The following is a 20,253-nucleotide window of genomic DNA, read 5'->3' as shown; positions in this document are numbered from 1 at the left end:
CACAATTCCTACTGTCAAAGCTATTTTTGTTCACTTGGAGATGTTTTTGCGAGACTGACATAATTGGACACAGGTATGACAAGCCGTTACCGTGATGTTATCTTCACCGAGCCAGGCACTGTTGTACGACAGGATGAAAAACAGGGCTCAGCCAAACAACACAGCACAGAGAAAGCCTACTAACCCAGGGACGCCAGGAGGTCTGTTTTTCTTTCTCTGAAGCTAATACCATTCCCACCAAAGCTACCCCATGGTAAGACTCAAGACCTGTAGCAATCGTTCATGCTGGCAATTTCCTAGAAACCAGCTATAAACAGGCAGTGTGAGCAATAGGGGGAAAGAAAGAGAAATTAAAAAAAAGAGAAAAGAAGACACATTTCTGATCTAAATATTCACCTTTTGGCAGACTCCTGCCCTAGGTAGAAAGCTTCTGTTTCCACATTCCCCTTCATAATCCCACCTGCAGACCTGACTGTACACAGCTGCACATCTTCAGAGCACACAGGGCATTAGGTACCAGCATGATGGGATACAATCATCCCGTTACCTTATCACCAAAGGAGAACATATATCATAGCCCACACAGCTCTTCAGTGAGCCAAGCAATACCCCAAAAGAACAAGGACTTGCCTGTACTTCGTTATTATCAGCATGCTTTAGTAGTAACTTTTCCATAGTGCTTCCCACCTTGCAGACAGACTGACACCTTGTATTGCCCTCATCATGGAAATCATTAGCACTCAGCCTCATCCCACCACGTGGGCAGCTCGAGCAGAGAAATGAAGCTAAAGCTCTGCAGCCACACAAAGCTACAGACCCTGCTGCTTAGCACAATAGACTGTATCTCAGCAAAGCAGCACCTACACAGACAGAAGACAACCAAAACAAAATTAAATATTTACCTCATCCTGACTTCAGCCTGCTCTGTGCTAAAAAAGCCTCTGCAAACCATTCCCAGCTTTGCTCTCAGAGGCTCTGCTCGAAAGCAGCTGACAGCTGAGGCTTAAAAAACACATTGATTAGAGGTGGCCTGTGCTGAGTTAGAAAACCTGATGCTTAAAAAAAGCAGCAAGTAGCTAGCATCCCATGTCATTAGGGGATGTTTTCCCCATAATGCCTAACAAGCTGGCTTTCAGTGGGAGCTCCTCATCTTGCTGAGATTGCCTGACAAGCTTCCCCAAGCACAGACTACTTTTTTGTCATCCTTCCTGTAGTGTTTAACCCCAGCTAGAAATAACAGTGGCTGCTATAAAATGAATGATAATAAGAAAAAAAACACCCTACTGTGCTGCTGAAACTAGGAGAGCTCATTGGCTTGTGGCAAACAAGGTGATAATAATTCCTCCAGCCCTGATGGGGATCACTGAAATATCAAGGCTGGTAGCTGCCCTTTCCCTTCTGACATGATAGTTAGCCTCTGGGAAGGAAATAAACTACTGAGCCACTTAACACCTCATTAGGAGTTAAATCTATATTTTCAGCATCTCCGAGCAGATTTTTAAAGCAGCTTGGATGTTTAATAGCAAGCTGTGAAGATAGTTTTGATGGTATACAGCACCATTTCCTTGAAGGAAGCTTTTCCTTTAAATGAATCCCAAATCCCAGGCAAATAATTGTTCCCATTCTCTCTACTTAGCTGTCCTGGTTTGGGTTGTGTGGTCTGTCTGTATTTATAAATAACCCACTTTGTTTACCAATTATTTTAAGGAAAGGGAAGGAAGAAAACTCTGGGAATACTGCAATTGCCTGTCTGCCCTCATTAGCCCAGTAATTATTTTACTGTAATTCAGTTGTTTCTTGTACTGGGTTTGAGATATGAAGACTGCAGTGGCAATAACAGCTTAAGAAGTTCCTCTTTTTTTTTTTTTCTTTTTTTTTTCCCCTGCTCTTTTCTCCAAGCCTGTTTGTCCCTGCCTCTGCATCACTCCTCCCTCCTAGTTATGATGTACAGGGGGGGTTGCTGCTGTGCATTGAATCAGAGTTAAAAATACGTATCTTCCTTTCTTTTTTTTTGGTAGGTTTTGTTTGTTTTTAAATGCAGATTGGTTGGCATTTGCATGGTGGGTACATCATGAAAGCTAAATAAGATTTATCTTACTTTGTTCAAGTTAATAAAATCTGCAAACATAGTGTGACTTATTACTGAAAAGAAAGAGACTTTAATACCCAAATCCATGCAGACTCAAGACTGCGTCAAAGCAAATGCTTTGAACTATACACCAGCTTTTGATGCTCTTTACCATAGCAATGGAAGTAGGAGTCAGAAACTTGGATCCCATGTGTACAAGGCTTCCCATCAGAGGTATGAAAGGTGCAAAATATTCACATAAGTTTGGAGTTTCTGGATTGGACCAGTTTTCATCTGCTTGGGGCTTGGCCTCACTGGGTGAGATGAACAGACAGCCTGGGCTGGATTGTGGAGGTGCGGTGGTTTAGGCTGAACATCACCCGCCATCCTCGTGCATTTGCTGTGACCAGAGCTTCAACCAGTGTTACCTCTGCGGCAGAGGGTGCAGAGCTCTCCTTCACTGCAGGTTCACTGTGATGTCTCAGCCGTCCCTGCCGTAACCCCAAGGCTTTGGCTTGATTGTGAAAACACAGTTGTCATCCCCAACAGGGTGTTTTTCTGTCACCCACAACATTCCCTGGCTTGAGAGGGTGTAATTTGCTCTCCGTTCAGCTTCGCTAGCAAGTTGGATCATCTCCAAAGACTGTCACCCAGTTCGTTTGCTAAGGGGGTCTCCTTTCGCTGACAGATCCGAGAACAGATTTGGCTTGAAGAAAGGTGACTTTAACGTGCTACTAAGGAGGGGTGGATAGGAGGGGTGTTTCAATACAGCTCCTCCTTTTTTAAAAAGCAAGTCAGTCTAAACTTGGTTGATGCAATTTTCTCAGCCAGGATACGCTGGACCAAACTGGTTTAGAACTGTATCTTAGCTGAATTGTAAAGCTAAAATGAGTAATCCTGCTGCTGCTTGACCCAGAACTGCATTTCAGAGCTGAAGGAGCTTTCTTTATGTGGGGAAGAGTTGTATATTCCTCCTCATGACACTTGTACTCCCACTTACGCCTCATCTCAGAGCAACAGTGTGGAGCTGCCATGCCAGAATCTTGCTTTTTCAACCATATAACCAAATGGCAGCCACCATCCTTCCTCTGCTGGATGTTCAAGTGTGTCATTCAAGTTATTCTTTGGTGAGCTGTGAGTGCCTGAGCCCACCGTGACAGCCAGGTGCTAAGATTTAACCTGTGAAGGGCGAGGCACCGGAACAGATAGAGCATCAGTGCCTGCAGATCAGCTCCAAAATGGGGAAAATAGCTCCGGCTTCACACAGACTAGGTGCATGTAAGGAGCTCTGAACTTTGCTTGAGTTTCTCAAAATGCCCATGAGTTTATCTTGTTCACCAGCCCTGCCCTTCTGGGAGAAGCCAGGATGCTTTGGGAAGTGCAGAGGATGGGTGACTTCCTGCCTGATCTCACTGATGTCTGCCAGATGGGAACAATGCGCATTTTGGTGGCCCATTTAAGGATTCCTGACTTGCCAAATGGCAACTGTCTTACCTCTCATAAACACTCCAGATCCAAAAGGGTGGAGGAAGAAGAAGAAGAGGAAAACATCAGGAAATATCTGGGGTGGGGCGTGGGGGGGAAAGACTGGGAGGCCTCTCCAGCTCCCAAGAGTGAATAAGAACTGGTTGAAGATACTCAGTCTCTGTGCCAAATCTGCCATTAGCCTCTCTCCCCACAGGCTTTTCTTGGAGGGTATTTTTAGCCCCTGTCACTGTTACAAGTGAGTAACCCGTGTCCTTGCCAGCAGTGTCACCATCCTCTCCAAGAGGGCATGGGGGAAGTGTAACACAGAAGAGGGGGAACGGTGGATGCTGCTGAGCCTGGCTTAAGCAGGCTGGGCCACCAGGATGGACATCCAAAAGGGGATGGAAATGCTTCTTTAAGAGAGTATTCAGAAAGTACCAGGACCCTCTGAGCCAGGCTCAGCCCTAACTCTGTGCATATGCACCCAACATCAAGGTCTGTTCCAGCCAGTGCATGTGTCTTATTGCTGCATTGCTTCAGGTGCAGTATGATGCTCTCCTCAGTGCTACTTATTTTCTTAAGGGAAGGACTGGACCTTGTTAGCATATTGCAGTTGTCCTTTGACACTCCAGAAGGAGTTAACAGCCAGCATCAGGAATGGGAACTGCTTATGTCGCAAAGGAACAAGAGGGACAAACACCGGCTGGTGTCCTTGGCTGGGGAGAGCCAGCTCCTTGCCTTCAGTCCTGCCTTGGCAACAGTGAAGGAAATTACTCTTCATGTTCTGAAACCACAAACATCGACTTACTTTGCAGATTTTCCTTCATGCTTGGTGGCAAGCACCGAGGCCCATCATGTAGAAGAGAAACGAGCTCCAACGGCAGCATCCTGTGCCTTTGAAGCAGGGAGAGCTGCTTTTCCCCATCTGTCACCAGTGACTTTGTGAATGACCTTGGCATGCAGCGGTGTGACAATCATTAAGGCCCATCTGACTGGTTTGCTACAGCGATGTCCTTTCCAGTTTTACTGCAAGGAAACCAGAGCGGTCCAACACGGTGTCCTTCCCAGAGAGGGGATGACCGATGCGCATACCCCCAGCAGCAGGATTGCTGATTTTCCTGTGCATGGTCTGTCTCTGTTTAATATATCCCCAGTTCTCTTCTCAGTCCTGCAAGTATGCATCCTCTCCAACAGGAACTTGTAGCATTTGGAGCAATGTGGTAGAGCAGCAGGATTATCCTGTAGGGATGGGTGAACTTGTCTGACCTCGTTTCAGATTCCCTCAGGTATGATGGGTTGGAAAGTTCAGCTCACATTCATGCATTTCTAGGTGCAGAGTGAAAGAAACATAACCAGAGAGAAAACAATGCAGCCTATGAAGCAAACAGTTTAAAAATGATTATGAAATTAGAAGCTGAGAAGGGAAAGAGAAACAGTCTAATAAATCCTTAACAGCCTGTGCCTTCTGGAAAATATCGGCTCTCAGAAGGAAAAAGGAAGGTTATTTCATCCCCAGACCAGTCTGTCCTCTAGCTAGAGCAGGCTTTCAATCTAGATTAATGGACCACCATAGAAATCCTAAAACATAACATTTTGAAAGCTAGGTAGATTTGCAAACGTCTTCAAAAAGCATATTGAGCAGATGTAAAGCCTATGTTCCTAAATATCTACTTCCAGTACCAGGATTTTGGGAGACCAAAGCCAATGAAATCATGCTACCATGCTGTCACCATAGAAGACTTACTCCTTTTTTTTTTTTTAAAATGTTTTTTAATCAGTTTTCCTGAGACAATTCCCCAGCAATACCTGCAGTCCCAGGCCAGCCTGCTTCCCCGTGGTGTCCTGAGTCAGGGCAGTGCTGGCTGGTGACCTGCTCTCAGGTCACAGGTACCTTCTGGGCAATTCTTCACCCCCACCAAGGGATGCAAAACTCAGTCAGGGAGGTTTTGCAGGTGGGAAACTGCGTCACAGGGAAGTGAAACCACTTACCTAAAGATAGGCAGCAGGTCCGTGACAGAACTGGATGTCAAATCCCAGGTTTTCAAGTCCAGGTCAGTGCTTTTTGCTATGAAATGGAGCTTGCTTCAAGAGAGCCAGCTGCGTGCATCCCTTGGGACCCTTTGATGGGGACCTCATGGGAGCACAGCCCTTTTCCATCTCACACCAACCCCAGGGCTACACAGCCCATGCAGGGACAGAGAGGGACCTCAGAGCCGCTTCTCTCTCCCAAAGCCACAATCTAGCCTGACACCCTGGCACAAAGACCCTCCTATCCGCTGGTGCAGAATAGTGCTGGTTTATGTTCCTGGATAGTGGGAAATTCACACACTGCCAAACTCACCAGCTAAGCAGGCATCCAGCTCCTCGCACAGGAGATGCTCTGCAGATGTAGCAGCACATGCTGCTCCGGACTGCCTGGTGGCTTTGGTGAGGCTATGACGATGGGCTTTAGTGGTTCCCTGAACCTCCTCCTCCTCTGAGAAGAAACCTGCTCGTTCTGTTCAAAGACATCCATTAAATTCCCATTTAAATCGGACGTAATTCAACATTATCTGTAAACATGGATTACTGACTTTGTGAATATTTTATGATTTCTATTAGTCTTCTATATTTTTAGAAACATAGGCCATAAAAAATTGAAGTAATTTTGCTTCAGTTCTGCCATACCAGAGATCTTTTTCTCCAAAATATATTTTGTTAGAGCCTTGTATGTCTGATGAGAGAAACTGGAGTGAAGTTAGAAGGGAGATCTGTCTGGTCTCTAACACTTCCCTGAAATATGGGTCTACCTGCGTAGATGGCAGTGTATAAAGTTTCATCAGGCAGGGAGAAAATTCTCCTCTCCAGATCTCTTCCCAGCACCGACTGTCCTAAATACCTCCTTTTTCACTAAGTTAATTTCCCCAGGGCTTACCCTTTTTCTAGATAAAACCATACCTTTTCATTTTAAGCCATACATCTGTTCTCTGTTATATTTAAAATGACCCACAGTTCTCCGATGGCTAAATGCATCCTCCTCTAGCCACTTGTAGCCTTATGCTTGGCCCAGGGGCTCTGTGACACTGCTCCAGCTATGCAGCAGGACCGCAGGCTGCCTTCCTCCTATGTGGGCACCATGCCCATCAGCTCCTATATGGAGTCCAAGAAGCCAGCCTGCTACAGGCTCGAAGGGGCTGTAGGGGTTGGGTTGTGATTTGGGGAGCTCAGCAAGAATCCAAAGAGCAGGACTAGGCTCTCTGGGGCCAGGATGATCACTTGGCAAATCTCTCTCCAGCACCTGATCACCCAGATTCTGATGATGATAGGCTCTGAGCAAAAGGACAACTGGTGGCGGTATTTGGGTCAGCTGTGGCTCCGCGCAGATAACACACCCTGGAAAGCACAAGCAGCATTAACAATGGAGGCCGAGGGCACAGCATCCCTCTGTGCAAGCCCTGCAGATGAGCTACGTTTGAGCTCACTGTAATGTCCTCAACGCCAGAAACGTTCACTTCACACTAAGTAAAATAAAGCCCTGCGTTATGTGTGGCTGGCAGCCAGGTGGTGTTGGAACTGATGCTGCCCATCGCTTGCCACAACAGGGGTGGGGAGGCAGGAAAGCACGAAAGCAGGAGCCGAGGGTACTGCTGCACAGGGCTGGGGGTTGCTTTCAGGCAAACCAGACCAATTGGTTTCATCATAACCTACTCAAATACAATGTATTGTATTTAATTTATTTATTCTCCCCCCATGTGCACACACTCCAGAGCCATTCCTCTATTCTTTTGTAACTAGGGTTTGGCTCCCCAGAGGTCTTGGGTTCCTAACACCATCAGGCATCCCAACACTTACGGCCGTCTCTGGCATGGTAGGTATCATGAGGTCACCCCAGACCTGGCCCCACGAGCAGCACCTCAACATGCCAGATTGCCATCCCCCAGAAATACACACTCCTCCTTTTCCTGTTAGTATTGTGCCTCCTGAACTTTTAAGGTATGGCAGGTCACAGTGGGAACAGAAAACTTGCTTTCCAAGAGAGGGAACAAACCCAACGCTGCTAAAGTTGTCTTAAAATCCGTTAATCACAGATGCAAGAACGGGCTCAGCACAGAACTGTGGCAGCAGCAAACACTGCCGATGTCGCTGCCCCAGGGGTGAACGAAGACTTTCCGACAGCAATTCCTTGAAGGGGTGGTCGATACTTCTGGTAGCACATGGCTGTAGATTTTCAGTACATCTCATGAATTTCCAGCTGGCCCCTGGCTTATAAATGAGATTTCGGAACCACTGCAATTCGTACCCTGGGCTGTTCAAAAGCCTGGTGGCACCACAGATGGGCTGGAACCTATTAGGCCCTTTTTTCCCTTGTAATTACTTGCAGCTGCTGGGAGTGCACATACTCTTATTTCCAAATATAGAAAGCTGGGTAGCTTCCACCTCACTCCTGTTTTTCCACAGCTTGCTTTAGATCTTTCAGACCCACATTCTTCTTTGAGCTTTACACGAATTTCTGAATCCAACTGAAAGACCCAGGAGGCCCGTGATGGAAAAGTCATCACTTCTTAAGCTGAGCATGTGTAAGGTGAAGGAAGACTCAAACCACTGCCGGTTTTTCCCCTGGAGGGCTCCTGTTCCTTTTGTTTGGCGCTGGTAGCCCAGTGAAAGTGGCTGGAAGAGAAAATATTTAATGTAAGAACAAAGGGAAATGAAAAAAACCCACCGGGTTGTAAATCTTTGCTGGCTTTGCCCAATCTGGCAGATCCTTTCCTTTTTTAAACCCTTTACAGCTTACGCTGTTTTAAAGGGAACCTGATCTACAAACTGTGGAATGGCAGCTGATTTTAAGACTCACGTTCCGCCTGTAGACCTCAGCCTCATGGTGCAGTATGAGGGGATCAAAGGCAGGCCAGCAGTGTGGGCAGGTTAAGATCTCCAGCCACGCATCTCTCCCTCCTGTAACTCCAAGCATCAGATTCAGAAATGTGCCAAAAAGCAGAAAGCCCCACTCCGTTGATGTCTTTGCAGTCTTTTTTCTATGAAGCCCTATGAAGTGATCTCCCAAGGCAGATATTGGTTCTGTCGTGCAGCTACAGCAGCCAGACAAGAAAAGGACAGTAACATGGCCATTGATGTCAGCACTGTGGGGCAGATGCAGTGGGACCATCCCCACCACTCTGGGTGCATTTTTCAACTCTCTCCCTGCTCTCCTTTGCACATTTTTATAGTCACAAGGGACAAGGGCAAGAAAGCTACTCATTTTTTTTGTTCTTTTTAATCTCCTGAGTACTGCCCCATGCATCCATGAACTAGATTTTACAAATTCCCTTACATCTGACAGAAACTACACAAAAAAATATTCCTGCACTTAATGAGAAGCCTGAATGCTGCTTTCCCATCAGAGCTGAAAAGTATCTGCTGGCTTCCCTGCACTCAGGTTTACTCCCATAATCCGTGCCAAAAAAATATAGTTTCAAGCCATTGAGGTTAGCTGGTCAAAGCCACAGGGTCAGTCCTTTCAGCCTCTGCCAGGAAAGGTCAGCCTGATAACAGAGTTTCTCCATCTTCTTCTTTTCATCATAGTTTCACTGGTGGCCCAAAACATTTGTGTGTCAGCTTTGAATTAAAAAAATACAAACCACAAAAACCTGAAGGGTAGCATCTGGGAGGAATACACCAAAGGCTCAGCCTTCTGGGAAAGTTTTGCTACTTATATATGTTCCATTCTATGGATAAATGTTATACTGGTATAGCTGTGGAAGAATACTTATTCTATGTGTTTTAGAGCAGTTCATTTATGGTTTATCTTAACCCCCTTCCAAAACAACACAGACTGGAAAAAAGCAGCCTCAGGTACCTACCAAAGTAAGGCTGCGTAGCTACCTACGTAGGTATGCACATCGCTTCCCTAGCCTGAGAAAGGTGCTAAATACTGTCCAGGAAGAAAGCACCCTTATGGAATATGGGCAGATGAAAATATTTGGATCATATAGGAACTGGGACAAAAGGACACAATGAATGAACACTTCAAGCCCAATTCATTACTTGCATAAAGTGGCAAACCTTCCCTGGAGCTGAAGTAGCAGTAGCTGTGTACACAAGAGATTGGAACCAGTGGGTCACCTGGGTAAATTTTAAAGGTAATTTTCTAGTTGCAAAGGCCAAGGTGTATTTCATGATTCAGCTGGCCATAAAGGCATCCCTCCCTCTTGGGCTGAAATGGGAGGAAGAACATTCCGCCTCCTGCAGCGGTGGGTCCAGCACTGCCCAGGGCTGCAGCGGGGCAGGCATTAGGGCTCCTTCCCATTAGGATGTGTTCATTTGGCCCACCTTGCACCCACCCGTGCTTTTTTTAAAGGAAAATTAAAGACCTTCCTCATTTTTATCCAATGCTTATTAATTCCTTGAATATTGAATTTTAATTCTCCTTGTTATTTTGTTTTTCATTAAGACCTTTCCTTAATTCTTCAAAGATTTTGTACAAAAATAAAACAGCTCATTTTATTCTTTTGGGTTTAATTCAGCCTGCTCACCCCGTAACAGCTCACTTTCTACCCTAGCAAACCTGAATCCTTCTCCTCAGCCACAGTCCACAATGACTATCAGAGATTACCCAGTTGGGGCTGATGGAGTGTCCCTTGTCTCTGAAATTCAGCAGCAAAAAGATCCCACCAGAAACTTTCAGTTCCTTGAAGCGGGGACCTTTCTAAATCACTGGAGATTAAGTTCAAGGACCAGGCCTGTGCTACAGCAATCTGCTGCTGCTGCCAGGCTGAAATCTCAGCGCTTTTTCTCTCCAAATCTGTCCATTGGAGTATTTTGGTGTATGTTGGATGCACCCCGTGCCCAGAGTCCCATGCACCACGTGGGACCCTATGTCCTGCCTAGCATGAAGTTCAGGTGGGACCGGTAAGCCCTGCAACATTTGTCCCAAGGTTATATTTTCCAGATACATGTGACAATGTTTTTTTCTGCCTAAGGGACTGTCCTTACTCATACCTTTCTTTTAACATCTCATAAAGCTGCACAGTGGAAGCGGGAAGCATCTAACAGAGCTGGAGCTGCTGTGCTGGCCCCACTAAAAGCATCTGGAAAGCCTTGGTCAAAATTCATTGCCTTGTCCTGCTTCAAAGCAGAAAGTATCAGAGAAACCACCTGTTCCCAATTCCTACATGTGCTCCATGACCTTAGCAAAGGCATTTCACTTTTTACTGCCTCTATGTCCACATCTGTGGAGATAAACGATAAAGAAACACACGGCATATGAACACGGAGTACCGTAGGAAACTGAAATATCACATCAGGGAGGCACTAGTGATATCAGTCAGCAAATGAAGGTTGAACAAGAAGTGACTGTCTCTGCAGGACTGTTATGTTTTGCAGTGATGTTCTGTTATTTTTCTTCTCTTCTTCCTACATTTTCTCTCTCAAGCAGCTGTGGTTCTAGCAGGGAAGTTTGCAGCCCTCTCCCTGCCTTTCCCAGAGAGAAATCGCATGTCTCCAGCAGGAGCCCAGAGCTGCCACAGGCAGAATGCTCACACTTTGCTCTGTGCCTGCATGACCTTTAAAAATATAACCTACCAGCGATGGGAAAAAAGGTAAAGGAAAGGCACGTTCAGCTCAAAGCACAGGTTATCATAGCAGCACAACTTCTGTGGGACACATGGTGGTGACCAAGCATGGAAGGGCTACCACGACAAGCATTGAGAACAGCTGTGCTGTGTTCCCATAGCTGGAAAGACAGCCTGACACAGACCCTGAGGGTGCAGAGCCCAAACACTCTCACTGTCATGTAGGTCGCCAGCTCTGCCTTGACTGACAGCCCGTTATAAAAGAGGATCGGCAGTGGGTGGGGTGGCATTAGTCAGAAATTAATGAGCAGGAAGAGGGAACATTTGATCACATGCCAAAGCACAGCCAGCCTGGAAACCTAGATTTATAGCTAAAAACGTCACCTACTATTAATCCTCCTGATGTGCAGGAACTTTTTAGCAGAGAAATCCACCACATTGCAGGACTTTCACCTGCTGGCTTCTCCACTGCATCCAACAACAGCAGATAAAAATAGGAAGGTGGTCCAGGAGAGATAATTCAGACTGTTAATTTTCACTATAATCTATTCAGATGAGCAGCAACCGCTTCATTCATTATAGAGCATCTTTAAGGAAAGAAATTTAACTCAAAGCCTAAGGAGGAAAACCAGAAGGATAAGCACACCATAATGCTTCTGATGTCCTCTGAGTGACACTCAGGGAATTATGATAAACTGCCACATGGCCCAATGCAATGTTCTCAGGGGTGTTATCTATTTCAGTAGATGTTACAATGCTTTTGAGAATCCCAGAAGTCAGTTTTTTCACACGTGAGAGATCTTCAAGCCTTAGAAAAGCTGTCCTGTAATCACAGGCTCCTGGTTTTCTCTCTTCACCATTGGGTGCTATGAGAATTAAGTTGGGAAAGTATCCGTCTGGACAGTGCTCAAGCTGCAATGGGCAGAGCAGCTGGGTACCAACTGGCTATTTTATTCCAATGGACCAGAGGAGAAGGATGATAATAAATCTATTCCATTTTGCGTTGGCTCAATACATACCCATTTAACCAGAAATGCTGGAGATGTTTTAATCAGCAAGAACAACATTTTCCACTTATGAAAAATCCAATTTCACACTACGTGAAAAAAAATCGGAAGAAAACACACCTTGAGTGTTTTCACAAATTATTCTGGGATTTTTAATTTTGAAAGTAGACATTTTAAAAAAGTAGGATGTTGCATGAAAAGTCCAAATCGCCTGTAATTGAATCCAGCAGTGGGACTGATAAAAAACCCTTGAAAAGAGCTTGCCAAATATGTGTATCCTATTATATTTTCAGTTTATTGCTAGCACGTTTAAGAAATGTAAAGTAAGCAATTACTGCCATTGCATTTGACAGACAATACTTGTGAGATGTAAATTAACATCCCGTGTTTCTGGGATCTGCATCCTTCTGATGCCATTTCATAATGCAGGGGAAGTGTGTCTCGTGCAATGCTGGCAATAAAATACTATGAAGCACCCAGTGGAAAATTGACGTGTCTCATCTTCCAGCTTTGGCTCCAGTTTAGACACTAGTAGGAGAAACTAATTTTCCTGACAGGGCCAGTCTGGAGAGCAAAACTTGGTCATTGACAGCTGAAGAGAGCATCGCTTTGAATTCTGTTGAGCCAGATGAGCCTTTACTACATTTTTCTGGATGTTAAGTGAAGGTGGCAGGTTTAAAATAATAAAATTTTATTATTTTAATATTACTAGTAACATTTTATTTAAAATATTTTTTAAAAGAAAAAGGTCATGCACACAAAACCTCGGTCAAGCTACATCGCTTCTTGGTGCCTAATGGTACAAACCCCGTTCGTTCAATAAGAACTCAAGGGATTGCTAAAATATGACACAGATCAGTTGAGAGCCACGAACTACACAGAAAACACCCATGTGTACCCTATCCTTAAACTTGTTGATGGACACTCACACCAGAGATGGGATAGCACAACGGGGGATGGTACCAGTAGCTGGCCACTGGCATGGGTGCAAGGAGAGCAAGGCAAGCCCATCACTGAAATGCACACAGCAGGACATAAATGGTTAAACGGATGCTAGAACTGCCTGCAGATCAGCCCTGAGCTTATCAGGGGAGCAAGAGCTGCCAGGCAGCTGCGGCTCCCGGAGCTGTTCAGGCCAGAGTGACACTGACCGAAAAGACATTTGATTGAATTTTGCCTCGGTGACCCGATTACCTGGCTGCTGCCCAGCTTTTGATATCTTATCAGCCTTTCTCGAGCCAGAAGGGAAATGCTGACCCATGGGCAAAAAGCGGGGGACAGATTATTTTGGACAGACATTAAAATATATATATATTTTAAAGAGAGTCTTAAAAGCTACTGGATTAAGAGACCAGGGGGCTTTCATATTTAATTGAAGAATTCCGTATTTCCTCAGTGACAAACAGGCAGATGCTGGGTCAGGATTATTCTCTGTTTTGCAGTCTAATTTCAATGTTTTACTGCTGCCTTCAGCTGGTAAGGAGCTAAAGGTATCAGCCAAGCACTGGGATCCTTCTCTGCAGAAGGGAGTGTAGAATCAGAACCCAGGTTTGTAACAAGAAAACAAAACAAACAAGACCCCCCGCCCGCCAGAAAAAAAAAAAAAAAAAAAAAAAGGAAAAGTCCTCAGAATGTTTCATTGTAAAGAGACAAAGCAAAACCAAATCAAATCGTAGGGCATACTCCGCTGCAGATGACACCTGTGCTCCAGTACAGGCTTCTCCCTCTGTAGGGGACCCCCAGCCTCTACTTCAGGCACTGCTGTGACTTGTGTGTGAAACCACTTGGTTAAAACAAAGAATCCAAGTCCCTGGGGCACATAGTTTCCATAGCCCAGAAAGTGAGACTTACGGAAAACTTATAGAAAAACTTTTTGTTTCCTGTAGCATCTGACTCTGTGCACAGTCGGATTAAACTTCTCTGGAGGTTCATGTCTCTCTGCAGGTGATGTTGCATATGGCAGTAAGTTTTACTCCCCAGATAAGCTCTTGGAGGTATAAACCATCTTTTTCTTCTGCTTGCTGAAAGCCTCGGCATAGTTCCAACATCTTACTGTGACAGATGCAATAAATAATAAACCTTTGAAATTTTGAGTAGTAATTCAGTGGTGGCTTGGGAGTTTAGCTGGATCCTGTGAAAAGGACTCAAATCACACTGAATTTACTGTCCTTTGATTACAAATGGATGTCTGCCCCAGTGCAGCATGTCCCCCCCCCGGTAAGGGATGCCTTTGCCCCTGCTGCAGGGATCTCTCTGCAAAGCATGCACCCCATGCAAGTACTGGGGCTCCTAACATCACTCCTTCAGCAAACACCAGAGAATATCTGAAAATTGTGTTCAGCCTAGCTAGCACTTCAGTGCTTTTTTCTGGGTTTGCTGGTCCCCGTCCCCGTTCCCCGCCCCCCCCCCCCCCCCCCCCCCCTTGCAGGTTTTGTAATTTCTCTAATCCCTGGGGATGTTCAGGTGAACAAGGTGTGCTGCCAGAGAACAGATTTCAGTGAGGAAGACTAAAGTGCCCAGCTCATGTTTTAAATGGGTCCTTCCCTCACAAAGTGTTTGATGCAATTAGAGACCTCATCTTCAGAGCGTCCAGAGGTAGAGAGTTGCAAGCACTGAGTTCCCTCCAGCACATGCCCTGTAGGGCACCATTTATCTCTCTTCCTATGCAATTTTCTTCACTCACCTACATTACATTTTGTCTCCTGATTTTTGCAAAAGTTACACAGGGGCAAAATAAGAGGCTATTCAGAGAACAAAGGATCTGTTGTGCTGAATTTGCAGATCAGTGCTGATACGAGCACTGACAAGTACAGATTTCAGAAGTTATCTGTTGTTAGATGATGTGTGCATATATAGATATATTTTGCTCATATCATTTATAAACTCTTAAGAGACATGTTTACCCGTGTGCATCTGTAGGTGTGTCTATATATAGTTCTCTGCATATATCTGTCTGCTTGGCACCTCCATCAGCCTCTTCTTAAAAGCATGGCATGCAGCTCCAAGGTCCCCGTTTCTTTATCCTCCCAGTCACATCTCCTTCCTTTTTGCTTCATCTACCTGTTCTCATCCCCTGGTTTCTCTCTTCCTCTTCATCCCTGCCTAGGCTTCTGCCTATTCACCTCCAGTATCCCTTTGCATACAGCCCTCAGTGATGCTGTGTGTCCAAAAGCAGCTCCATACACCTGTGGCAGAGGCGGCAGCCACAGAATAAAAGGAAAATAAAGACATTGCCTCCTGCCAGCTTGCTGCAGCAGAGCAGTTAACCCGCTTCTCACTGGTCAGGTCGAAGTACAGCTGGTTCAGAAACCCTAGAGAAAGCTATAGTTTGCTGTTTATTTCCCCGTGTACCAAGCACGTATTCTCAGAAAGGCAAATAAAAGCAGACTGGACAATCACAGACATTCTAAGCCAAGCCAAAAATACAGTTGAGCCAAATAAACCCCCAAACCCAGCAACAACATAAGGAATTTATTTTTTTCCCAGTCATTCTGACTTCAAAATGCCTGCCATCATTTTTAATAAAAACCACAGATTAACCTGCGTGGGCAAACTAAAGAGAAAGAACATGTCTATTATTGGCAGGCAGCTTTGACTTCAACAATGGAAGAGCTCGTGTCTCTTCTTAACACCTCCCAAAGTGGTCACCGAGGGTGCAGAGAAGGGGGGAGCAAAACAGCTCTGGATCTGCTCCCACATGACTCACCGATTAATTTTTTTTTTCCCCCCTTCTGCACCAGCGGTGGTGGGGACACGTGGTCTCCCCTTCTGCCACCGCTTCCCTCTTCAGGCACCTCAAAAGCCACATCCCAGGGAGAAGCCGGGTGTGTAGGAAGGCAGCATAGCTTCAGTCTTTGCTTCTAAAACTTGGCAAGCTTTAAATGTAACAGACCCTTGCTGGCATAGTGCAGCTGGAGCCAGCCATGCACTAGGATGAAGTCCTGGCACTTGATGGAAACAGATACCGGTAAACCTTACCAGCGGCTCACTGGGAGGACAGGCATAGCTCAGCAGGGCAGGAGGGGAAAGGTCTGCCTCCCAGCTATAATTAGCAAGTAACTCAGCATGATAGGAATGGGTCAATGGACCAAAGCAGCTGGTGCCCCCATGCTATAAGCAGTTCAGAGGTTTTATTTCAGATGAGGTCTGGTATAGTCCCCCAGACTGGGAGTCCCTGCCACAAGGACTGAGAATTGGTCTGGGCCACCCCAGATGGGTGCGGACCAGTTTTGATATGCACGTACAGCCAGCTTCTGGTTTGGTTTTCTCCCCAGGCCCCTGGGTCACGTATACCAAAACACTCCGTCGGCACATCCAGCGCCTGCATCCTGACACACAGCTGCTCCAAACCACAGGGCAAGACGGAGGCAAGGAGACCCAGCACCAGGCTCTTGGGCTTGCACCTCTGCACTGGGGGGAAATGAGAGCTGAGCACAAAGCCAGCAGCCCTGGCTCCATCCTGTTGCTAACACAGAGCACGGGCAGATAACGGTGCCTGCATCCACAGAGCTGCCCTCTGCCAGCAACTGGTCCCTCAGCCCGCCCATCTCCCAGACAGAGCAGGTGTCACTGGGGTGGTCCCACTGCTCTCCGCACCCTCCGTGCATGAGCCCAGCTGACACTGTCAGTACAGAGACAGGGATTGCTACAGACCATCACATCCTTAAACTGGAAATGGGGCAAAGAAAAAAGAAAAGGCAGGCAAATTGCACACTGCATCATGAACCTAGGACTTCCTATTGACTTCTACCAGGGAAATGTCACAGCTCTGGATAGCCTCATGCTCGAGGTGACAAATGGACACATTCATCACAGCTTCTGGTGTCGCTTGACCTTTGGGGGATTTTTCTCCCTACCCCCCCTTTTTTTTTTCCTTCTTGCTTATCTGCATGAGAGGGTTTTAATTAGCTCTGAAATGCCATTAAGAAATAAAGCAGGCCAAGTTCATCAAGGAGTTAAGCCCCCTAGGGTCAGCCATGTTACTCAGGGGGTCAATATTCTCCCACATACTTTTTGTAGTCACGTTATGAAATATGCAGAGCAACAAATAGATGTTTTGACTTGAAATAGATTTCACCAAGGAAACATTCCCCAATCTTAGCACCCATTTGACCTAGCACAAAACCAGCAGCAGCCACAGCTCCCCGTCAGCCACAGAGCAAAGCAAAGCCTGAGCAAATTCTTGTAGCGGTTTGCATAGCTGAGGCCCCAGATGGCTGCTGCCATCCCTGTGCTATTAATAAGGACTATTTTGGAACAAATGATCATTTCGCAAGCAACCGGTCTATTTATTAGCCTTATTATCGTTACCACCAGCTGCAAGGTGTTTCAAATCCTCATGCGTTGCAGATGTAGCCTGACCAAGAGACACAATGGTGCAAGCGATGTGATGAGCTGGCCTCTTTGTGCAGTTTTAGCACTTGGAAAGCTGATGGCACCTGTCTGCCTCTTGGCTCTTTACAGTAATGACCTGCAGCAGCTATTTTTTTCATTGCTAGTAGCAAAAGTGCTGTTCAAATTATCTGGGTTAGTCCTCTCAGGTATTGCTGCTTCCCTTCCCAAGTGCGTGCTCTGCAAACAGAGTTTGATAACTTGGAGTGGCAGAGCCGTTCCCAGCTGAGGCAAGGCTTCAGTGTACTTGTTGCTTTTTATAGATTAAGCTCTTGCAAAATAATGTATTCTGCATGTTGAAGAATAAAACCACATTAAAAAAAAAGGGAAAGCAGGAAGGATGATGAGGCAGCATCAGCCCACAATACGGTACCCTGAGGGCATCCCTGCTTGGAAGCCATCCTGAAACTTTTACTTCTTCAACTTTCTGACACATGAAAAGGCAGCAACGGGATGGGGCTTTTTTTGCTATATGCTTTTGACTAAATGCTAATGCTGTCATTGATTTCTATTCCCAATTAAGCATCTTCTACAAAAGGGTGTTTGGACCCACCTTCACCAGCATTAGGAAGACAAAGGTATGACAAAAAGCTTTGGTAGAACAAAGCCCAGTTTTCAGGTGAGTTTTCCTCCCATCATAGTTCTGCACAGCAAGAGATGTAACGGGGGATGGGCAAAACCCATCTGTCATTCCAGTGACAACAAGCTCTCCCCAGCCAAGGTGGCTGGCAGCAGTCTGTCCCCCATCCAGCATCTACCGGGAAGGCACACAACAGGGTACAATGCTCCCTGTAGTCAGCCTGCCACAGGCACCCCGCTTCAAACTTTAGCTACAGAAAGCAAAGCAACTCCCACACACCAACCCCTTCATCCTAAAGACTGCCTACCTGTGGATTTTGCAGCATCTATGAAGTTTTTCACAGTTTTGAGGAGAAGCCAAAAATCAGACTTATAATGGAAACTGAAGCGCAGCCTTTGGCATAGTTTGGCAGCTCTAATCCTATAATAAACCCAAAGCACACGTGAGTCTGCAAAACAGTGCAGTGAATTCTCTATTCCTTTCCACAGTATTTTTAGCAACCAAAAGAATCGTTTTTAGCCTGGGTTGTTTTTTGGTTTTTTGGCTTTTTTTTTTTTTCTTCTTCTTCTTTTTTTTCCCCCCTCTTTCAGTGTAAAAATGCTATTAAAATACAGGCATTGCTTGCAGTGCAAGCAGCAATCATTAGATTCAGACAGACATGCCTGACATTTCAAAACAAGAAATTCTCAGCAATCACATTCCTGGCATGCTATAAAAATGCAAAAATGTGAAACTGTTACCTATGGCAAACATTTCTCCATGGAATGTATCACAGGACCACAGTGAGGAAATCACTGGAAGAGGAGGGAAAAAGTCAGAGTTTGTGTTTTGCAGATAGCTTAAGGGACAGCAAACCTAAGTCTTGAGCAAATGTTTTGGTTTGCATTGTGGCAAAAGTGTTTGTTTCCTTAACACAGGGTGATTACAATGCGATCTGCATTTTTGTTTAAAAATACTTCTCCTGCTGTCTGGGCTGCAGTGTAAACAGGATGTACTGAAATGTCAGCCCATCCGCAGGCTCTGCTGTGGCAGACGCACACGGGGAACCTACACACTGGTGCTCAGATGTGACCGGCATCCCCAGGATAAATCTGTTGCCCTTTTGTTTTGTTGTTTGCCCAAATGTCATCGTCATTTGATTTTCAGTTTGATGGGCACGGGGGAACACAGGGATGAGTGACTCTATTGTTGCAATTAGTGGGACTGAAGGCAAAGGCTGGGGGATGCACAGCCAGAGCTGTGCAAGAGGAGGGTCCTTAGTGAAGAGCCCAAACCTCACTATCTGTGTTACCTCCCCTTCCCATCGGATTAAACCCATCCTGGCCAGCTCCCAGCAGTTACCGGTACCTGGCTGCCTGTGCAGTGTTAGCTGACAGGGCTGGCCCATTCCTTGGGTGGCTCATCACCATAAATATCAGGAGACACCAAACTGTTGTCTTTGGATGCTATTCATATCAGTACAAAGCTAAGAGATAACTAAGGACTGTCCTATTTGCTAATTTTTCTCCATTAAAAAAAAAAAAAAAAAGACAGGAAACCTGCAAAACCTGCGGGCATAAGCACAGTCTTTGCCAGCCTCTAGGCAACAGTTAAAACACTGGTAGTTTCCAAGAATCAAGTAAATTAAAATTTACACAGTGAAATGCTGCTAGTGCTGGATCCAACCTTTTCCTTTCTGCTTTCCTCCATCAAAAGTTGCCCATGTTTAATCTTCTTAAAAGACAGATAAGTGTGGTCTACGAGAAGCCTCTGGTACTGTACAATCGGTATTGAACTGTCTGGCCTGCAAGAACAAACATTTTCTTTACCATACCTGTAAGCTTCATACAACATACATTGCACCTTCCCTGCACAAACTACTGCAGCAGGTCTTCAGTAATAAAAATATTCTGCATTTTCCTGAGCCCTGATCCAATGCAGCACCTGAGCACCAGGTTACCTTTAAGGATGCCTGTGACCACGCCAAAACCCAGAGGACTGCAGTGGCCTCCCCACAGACAGGGACTCTGTGTTTCCAAAGGTCCCTAAGCAGATTCCTCAGAAACCAATATTTCTTGGAGACCAACTTGACATTAAACACAGCCTTACATATTTTAGCTAGTAAAACTGGGGTCAACGAACACGTTCAAGTGCTTCAGCACTCCAAGACCTTACTCACAGTGCACGAGTTACACACAGATCAACAAACGCCAG

General features: G+C 45.7%; 1 long non-coding RNA gene across 2 annotated transcripts; it reads right to left on the bottom strand.

The window, feature by feature from the left end:
- Window positions 1–424: 424 nt before the first annotated feature.
- Window positions 425–18,480, bottom strand: LOC129736064 (uncharacterized). Of its 2 annotated transcripts, none has more exons than XR_008732236.1 (3): window positions 18,368–18,480; window positions 5,525–8,182; window positions 425–4,861 (listed from the first exon to the last, which is right to left on the bottom strand). It is a non-coding gene; the product is annotated as an uncharacterized LOC129736064 (long non-coding RNA). The 2 variants fall into 2 exon arrangements; XR_008732237.1 differs by having other exon boundaries at window positions 5,877–8,182.
- Between the last annotated feature and the right edge of the window lie 1,773 nt (window positions 18,481–20,253).

This window comes from Falco cherrug, chromosome 4 (genome assembly GCF_023634085.1).
Source record: "Falco cherrug isolate bFalChe1 chromosome 4, bFalChe1.pri, whole genome shotgun sequence".
NCBI lineage: Eukaryota > Metazoa > Chordata > Aves > Falconiformes > Falconidae > Falco > Falco cherrug.
The sequence above is the reverse complement of the archived record's forward strand: the minus strand, read 5'-3'. Positions and strand labels throughout refer to the sequence as shown.